We start from the raw sequence: 8,751 nt of genomic DNA, 5'->3' as shown, positions 1-8,751 counted from the left end.
GTAAGTTGGCATTCCCAAAGAAATGCTTCTTTTAATTCCATCACCTTTCACGTGAAGCAGTTCCTTGTTCAAAAGAACTTAGCGGGCATTCACTTGCTGCACTTAAATGATAAATCCTTAAAGAGGATTAGACACCTGTCATACATTATTCAATAAGAGCAGAGAGTTTCTGCTGGTGTCTCAGTCAGCAATAAATTGTTTATTCACTTCATGGCTGTTCATGGAAGCTTTCTGTGAGCAAATTGGCTGTGGCATTTGCCTACAAATAGTCACTACATTTGCTAGCAATTACACATGTTTGGAGATGGTTTGGCATTGTAGGTTCCATATCAGATACAAGATTAATATAATAGATCATCTTTGTCCACAACTCAGGCTGTACCTATTTGCCCGTAGAGTGCTGACTGGTCACCCGCACTGACTTTACTTTCCTCTAAAGGACGGTTCCATTGGGCAGTGGGGGAAAGTGCTGGCCCTCTGTAAACGCTCCCTGTCTGTGACTTGTAAAATGTATGCTGCTCTAAGCTTTTCGATATCTAGTTTGTTTTTAAGTGGATCTGACTGCTGGAGATGCTGCCCTGCGGTAGCAATGGGGGAGGCTTCTGCAGCAATGGGAGTGGCAGTCAGCACTGCAGAACAGCTTGTGTTAATGCCGCAGTGAAAGGGCGCTCACTGTCTTTGTGATGAATTGTTTAGCGTACTTGCTTTTTGCTTGTGTTGGGGAGGCGGAAGAGCCACGCTTCACTTTAGCACAGTGTAGAGGGTGCAGTGATCGGCTTGATATGATTTACGTTGTGTTTGGCAGTTATGTTTTTATAATTTGTGTCCATATCTATTTGCAACCATGTGTGATGTAGTGTTTGTCACCAGTTTGCGCATTTGAGGAATAAGTTCATTTAATTTTTGAGGTCCTAGATTACAGAATACTGCATTATTTTTAGGCAAAGACACCACAACATTTGTGTACAGCAGTGACAAAAAAACTAATGTTCAACTCTCGATTTACTTTGAAGATCTTTGGTGTAATCCCTCCTGAACTAATTATGGTTTCCTGGGAAATTTTTCGTCTGATCTGAAAATGTGCATATCATTAAAGTAAATGCAAACTGACCTTATCCTGTCATGCCAGGACAAACCTCCCTAATGGCTGTGTCAGGGTGACTTTGATCTTTAGAATGTAAATTATTGCTGCTGCATGAGCCAAGAGCAGTCACTTGGGAGCCAGTATTTTTGGCTGTGCACATTTATTAATATAATTATAGCAATTGTAGGTTTTAACTTGCAAATAATGACATTTTATTTACAATGAAAACACTTCACACTGGAGAGAAACTGGCCGGTTAGTGACGCTGGACGTTGGAGATCAGTTCCAAATGCCCATCTCTCGCTTTGTAATGTTTTGATCAAAATCGAGGCTTTTTAGCTCAAGGTTCTGGTGTTTAACTGTGAGTCACTCAAAAGATAGTCCACTTTCCTGTAATTCAACTAGATAGAACTGTTCAAAATATATAGTCGAGGTATTAGTGTGGAGACTGATATGTTCCTGTGAATGAAGCAATTAGTCTGTAAGGTTCATAGCCACTGTGTGGCTCCATACATGTAGAATGGCTTCATAATGGGTTATTGTAATCGCAGCATAACCTTTAGTGTTTTCAGTAAAAATATCATTCCTATGTCCTGACATTAGAATCCCATAATCTTGTAAATTTGTGGAATAATCCTTTGGGACTGTACTTATTATCCATATATAACCCAATCAGTATAATCCAAGATCATGTACCCAAACTTCACACTCTTTGTTTTCAGGAAATAACCATGGACTAGTTAAAGCTTTATTGCTTGATAAACAAAGCATGATGTTTTCTCATCTCAATTGAAAGTGAAATACTTCAGTTGCAATCATGGTAGTTTGTCTCTGGCTACAATTTGTATTTGTGAATTGGGATTTGAGATTCTTGTGATTTCTTTCTCATGATATAAGAATTCTAATTATACAGTATATTCTAAATATTCTGACTGTAACAGAAGAGTACTTAGGAGTGACTCTTGATGCTGGTAACTGCTTCAAAATTTGCTGCCAGTTGCCCCTTAACCCTCGTCATTGTGTTGCTTTGTAATGAGTCAATCCACTGCACTTGTTTGATGTGATGCTAAGAACAGAGAAATAATCCTATTTGAGAAGTTCAGTTGCAAAGCAGTAGAGCTCATCTGATGAGACTTGACTTGAGGAGTAGGTTTATGCCAGGATTGCAAGTTAAATGCAAGTTCAGTGTTGGGTTTGAAAATTATACCTTACAATGGAGTTTTCAAATACTTTTTATAATATACATTATTAGCATTGAAAACCCTCACTGATTGTCACTGGTAAAGGTGGGAAATACAATCTTTATTCCTGGTCCAAATTACTCTATTGGTTCCAACCGTATAAATAAGGCTATAGTTAACATTAGTTATATATTTTTTTCTTTCCAGGATTCTTTAATGTTCTAGGCAAGTTTTCCATCTGGTTACACAAGTTAGAATTTATGGAGCTGCGTGATTTGAAGTTTATACGTTCTGTGTATTCTCGAGTTCTTTGGGGTCCAGAATCGAATCACAGTTCTGTGTGGCTGTGTGGCTGTGGGCTACACTGTGTGGCTGTGGGCTACACTGTGTGGCTGTGGGCTACACTGTGTGGCTGTGGGCTACACTGTGTGGCTGTGGCTACACTGTGTGGCTGTGGGCTACACTGAGTGGCTGTGGGCTACACTGAGTGGCTGTGGGCTACACTGTGTGGCTGTGGGCTACACTGTGTGGCTGTGGCTACGCTGAGTGGCTGTGGACTACGCTGAGTGGCTGTGGGCTACGCTGAGTGCTGTGGGCTACACTGTGTGGCTGTGGGCTACACTGTGTGGCTGTGGGCTACACTGAGTGGCTGTGGGCTACACTGAGTGGCTGTGGACTACTCTGTGTGTCTGTGGACTACACTGAGTGGCTGTGGGCTATATTGAGTGGCTGTGGGCTACACTGAGTGGCTGTGGGCTACACTGAGTGGCTGTGGGCTACACTGAGTGGCTGTGGGCTACACTGTGTGGCTGTGGGCTACATTGAGTGGCTGTGGGCTACACTGAGTGGCTGTGGACTACTCTGTGTGTCTGTGGACTACACTGAGTGGCTGTGGGCTACATTGAGTGGCTGTGGGCTACACTGAGTGGCTGTGGGCTACACTGAGTGGCTGTGGGCTACACTGTGTGGCTGTGGGCCACACTGTGTGGCTGTGGACTACACTGAGTGGCTGTGGGCTACACTGTGTGGCTGTGGACTACACTGAGTGGCTGTGGGCTACACTGAGTGGCTGTGGGCTACACTGAGTGGCTGTGGGCTACACTGAGTGGCTGTGGGCAACACTGTGTGGCTGTGGGCTACACTGTGTGGCAGTGGGCTACGCTGAGTGGCTGTGGACTACGCTGAGTGGCTGTGGGCTACGCTGAGTGGCTGTGGGCTACACTGTGTGGCTGTGGGCTACACTGAGTGGCTGTGGGCTACACTGAGTGGCTGTGGGCTACACTGAGTGGCTGTGGACTACTCTGTGTGGCTGTGGACTACACTGAGTGGCTGTGGGCTACAATGAGTGGCTGTGGGCTACACTGAGTGGCTGTGGGCTACACTGAGTGGCTGTGGGCTACACTGAGTGGCTGTGGCTACACTGAGTGGCTGTGGGCTACACTGTGTGGCTGTGGGCTACACTGTGTGGCTGTGGGCTACACTGTGTGGCTGTGGGCTACACTGGGAGGCTGTGGGCTACACTGAGTGGCTGTGGGCTACAATGAGTGGCTGTGGGCTACACTGAGTGGCTGTGGGCTACACTGAGTGGCTGTGGGCTACACTGAGTGGCTGTGGGCTACACTGTGTGGCTGTGGGCTACACTGTGTGGCTGTGGGCTACACTGTGTGGCTGTGGGCTATACTGTGTGGCAGTGGGCTACACTGTGTGGCAGTGGGCTACACTGGGAGGCTGTGGGCTACACTGGGAGGCTGTGGGCTACACTGGAGGCTGTGGGCTACACTGTGTGGCTGGGGCTACGCTTTGTGGCTGTGGGCTACGCTTTGTGGCTGTGGGCTACGCTTTGTGGCTGTGGGCTATGCTTTGTGGCTGTGGGCTATGCTTTGTGGCTGTGGGCTATGCTGTGTGGCTGTGGCAGCTCTTTAACATATTACACCATCTTGGAATGATTTACATTATTTGGGAATTTGGGAAAATATTTAAATTTTATTGTTTAACATAAAAAATCTTAATTGCAGTTTCCTGTCTTTTGATATGAAATTGTGTCAGGCATCTAAACCTGAGTGTGAGACCGAAGCAGCTGTCTGCCCTGGTCCGCAGTGGTGTCCCTGAAGCCTTACGCGGGGAAGTTTGGCAGCTGCTGGCTGGATGTCACAATAATGACCAGATGGTGGAAGACTACAGGACGCTGATCACAAAAGTAAGTAACTCTGTGTTTAGGCAAATCCTATTCCCTAACAGTCTGTAGAATGGAAATGCATATTTTGGCTGTGGCAGTCTTGTGGGTGTAGAAATATTAAAGTTGGCGCTTTATTTAGAAGTAAAAATTGTTTATTTGTGGAATATTTATATTTCCGTAAATTGTCTATCAAAAATTTAGACTTTTGGAAGCATGGTTAAATTTCAGCTTTATACTGTGAGTTCATTTGCTTACTAGTGTATTTAAAATGCCTATTAAATTACAAGTGTATAAATATATCTGTTATGACCGGTGGAAATGAAGGTGCTGATGTGAAGGGAAATGTGTCACACTGTGCTTAAATTTACAGTCTGGCATCTGCAGTTAAACAAAGAGAATTCACTTCCTAGCTTCTCATTGTGTATTGCAGATAGTTTATTTTGGGAATGTCTGGATATATCCAGTACTCAGTGGCTATTGAAAAGATAAATGTATTCATGCAAGTATAAATTGGAAGTCCAAAAATAGGTTTAACATCTTTGATTAATACATTTATTGAAATTGAAATGCTCTAATGTTGATTATGAAACTGATTGTCTTCCGAGGTAGAAAAGGCATTTCAACAATGGCTCCTTCAAAGAAACATCTTTGTCATTGAAACTGCATAACATTATGATTTATTATAATTTTAAGTTATGGAGACTGTTTCAGTCCAGAAGAGAATTCAATTTCTGCAGTTTGGTTGTTTTTTGAGGGTATTTTACTGGTAAGTAATTTTTGGGGAGTGATGGTGAGAAGAATTGATTTAGTTAGATCAGGCGATATCACTACTGTAATACATTGAACCCATTTATACAATCTCTGCAAAGGTCTTCCCTCTTCTGCATTGTTATAGGTAATTTTCTAACCACATATTAGCATAAATGTAACAGGGATGTACTTCAGCTGTTGCTTGGTTACCCAATAGTTAAATTGAGATCCATGAAAATCTATAACACTATTTGAAAAGGGAAGATTTCATGACAAATATTCTTCAAGACCAAATAGCCATTCACCTCTTGGCTCAGGGGCTTTGCTCTGCCCAAATGGTTATTGTTTGTTATAAAAGTAATAAGTGCAAAGTGCTTTGAAATATTTCAATGTGAAGATGTACTGTAAAAATATGTTTTATTTTGTATTTTATGCCAGCCTTCAAAATACTCTTTGATTTATTATTATTGCCACAAAATACACAGTCAATCCACTTTACAATATATCCTGTGAAGCGCTTTGAGACCTCTCAACAACATGATAAAGCGCTATATCAAATGCAAGGAATACTATTGTGATCTTATTTCTCTCAGAAAGGAAATGATATTCTGCCTGTACCTGATGATGCTTTAGAAAATCTGGTGTGAGGAGTTTATTGACTACATGATCAATGTTTGAATCTTAAATCCGTCAAGAGTTAGAAGATTTTTGAATCATTTAGCTCTTACACTGCACCAGGCATTGTGAAAGGAGTTTTACCAACTCTCTCAGGAACTTTTGATGCTTTACTCCAAGGGTTGTGGCCCCTGGATAATTTAAACTGGAGCAGCTTCAGGATCTTAATAAACTTAAGATGTACATTACATTTAAAGATTACAAGGGATTGGGTTAGAGCAGCTAGCTTCAATGGGGAGGCTAGCACCAGCACAAACGTGAGATGAATGGCCTCCTTTTGTGCTATAAACATCCTATGATTCTTAAGATTTCAAAGGCAACTCGGAAAGGGTCAGAACTTGGTGTCAGATTCACAAGAGTTAGATGATGCAAAATATTTATCAGGTATCTCCAGGGATCAGTGAGATGCAGGCGGCCTAGATACCTTGTCCTTTTTTTGTATTTGAGAATTTTTATGTGTCAAAAAGTGGCAACATAAATAACGCCAAGCTATTATTCCCTGATTTATGAGTAAATGTTCTGCTCTGTGGAGCTGACATTTGGGTTGGCATTGCAGTGTTTGCCAATTTGGGATTCTGTGAATGAGGCTGCCTCATAATTTGCCTCACAGCAGTTTTACTTAGTTTGAGGATGAAATATCTATTCTTATGTGTATTATAATGTGGTTCTGTTGATGTCATTGGAGATGTTTATTTCATATAATTATCCTCCCAGCTTTGCATTATTTTCTAAGCAAAAGTGTGATTTACTGGAAAGGATCACTATTGCTCCCCATAATCTTTCCACTTGTGGCAGAATTGTTTATTAAGACAGTTGGGTTTTAATAACTTTGCTTTATGTAATTTGGCACTAGCCAGTGTTTTAATTGTAGCTGCATATTTGTTTTTCATTTTAGCGTTAAAGAATATTTTTAATAGTCTCTAAGCACCAGAATGTGGATTATGAACAATGGAGCCAGATACAGAACTTCTCCAATGTGGCAATCAGCAGAAAGATTTGCAATAAACAAGTGAATGTAATTGTGTCCCTTGCTCCATGTTTACAGTTGGCTGTGAATGATCCCATAATGATAATCCTTTCGGATTATTTTTATTACCTTTCGGGTGGGGGAGAGATGGTATTATTCACATTTTGTGCGTTGTAATTTCATTTTATATAGCGTCAATTTTAAACAATTTCCTGGCAGATTCTGATTATTTGCCAGTTGTTTCTTTTGGCTTCCATTGTGCCATTTTCTCAATGCAAAAGCAATAAATATAATCATCTTTGTATTTGATACAGCGCCTTTCACGTTGGACATCTCAAAGTGCTTCATAGAATTCCCTGTCAAGTGTGTTTGTAGGTGGATTGAGGTTTTATATAACTGGGCTTCACTTGAATTGGCTGCTCATTGTTTGGGACTTTAGCTGCCACGTTTGTCTAGATAATAATGAAGCACATTTTGTGAAACACATCTCAAAATTTGATGTAAGTGCAAGTTGTATTTGTTTTTTACCCTGGTTAAAAAATACACAAGAAATTGTAATTTCTATGTTTACGTAGGTATACACATGTGGCATACGAAGAGTTAAGTCCGGCCCAGTGCACAGTTTTCTGACGATCTTGAAAAGAAAGTAATTTCTGCCATAGCAGGGAAGGTTGTGATGTGCTTGTTCAAGCTAACAATATTTGTTATCCACCAGCAGAGATCCAGATTCTCTCGAAAGAGTAGTTAAATAAAGCTGTATACTTAAACGAGCAATTTGTTATTAAGAAACCTTTAGAAGTTTGTTTAATCAGGGTCACTCAACTCAATTGTTGATCTTGATGACATTATTACAATAGTTTCTTCTACATTTGCCTCATGGAGTAAGAGCTTCCTAAGTGTAGGTCGATTGTATGGAGTCAGGTTGATATTATTGCTGCCCTCAGTTTCGCATGACCTCCAGTTTTTTGTTAAGTTGGTAACATTCAGTTGCTGATCAGACAGCTCTGGCATTGATCTAATGAAGAAGTCTCTCTCTCTGCCATTTCACTGGGCCGTATTGTCACGTTCCTCTTTGAATCTGGAAAACATCTAGTTTCATTAATGTGTGATTTTGTGTTGTGGAGGTTGCCCTGTGTGTGTGTGTGTGCTTATGAGTATGTATGTGTAAGATAATGTAGATGAATTGAACTTATATATTACCATTAAGAAAAGCTCAAAGCTTTCAGAAGAAAACGCGATATGAATGGTTTTTGTTGTGCACTGTCAGCTTGTGAAAAAGCCATCAGTTTTAATGATGAAAGCATTGGCATGGGTTTCACAATAGAAAGCAATTTTTAAATAAAATGTTTTCTTCCTTAAATTTAAAGAAAGCGGCGTCTAAAATCTTCTCATTGAGACCCCAAGGTCTGTGAAGCCACCGAACTTCTGCAGCCTTCTGTAGAGAAGCCATAAGATGGCCTGTAAAGGCAATGGTTGATCCACACTTAAAGGAGTTGGTCCTCTGAGGTTGGAGTTACAGGATAACAGCAATGTGTACTAATGTTGCCTCCGTGACTTAGTACAGCAACAACTTGCACTTATATAACACCTCCACCCAGGGTAGCATCTCAGAGCGCTTAAAGTGGCGGAGCCTGACTCCGAGCCGGTGGGGGGGGGGGGAGGGGTTCTAAGCACGGTCGAAGAGGAAGGTTTTCAGGCGGACTTGAATCAGGGGAGAGATGGGCAAGGCAGAGGGATTGAGGGAGAATGTTCCAGAGTTTCAGGGTAATGGCTGAAAGCGTGACCTCGATAGTGGGGTGGAGGGTGAGGGACGAGCAGGAGGCCGGTGCCAGTCGAGTGGAGGCACCGTTTGATTCTTTGAAACGTCAACACTGGCTCCCCCCCCACTTATCTCAGCTTTGTTCCTCGATATTTCCTC

Source organism: Callorhinchus milii, unplaced genomic scaffold (genome assembly GCF_018977255.1).
Source record: "Callorhinchus milii isolate IMCB2004 unplaced genomic scaffold, IMCB_Cmil_1.0 Scaffold8, whole genome shotgun sequence".
NCBI classification, from domain to species: Eukaryota; Metazoa; Chordata; class Chondrichthyes; order Chimaeriformes; family Callorhinchidae; genus Callorhinchus; species Callorhinchus milii.
Note: the sequence above shows the minus strand (reverse complement) of the source record.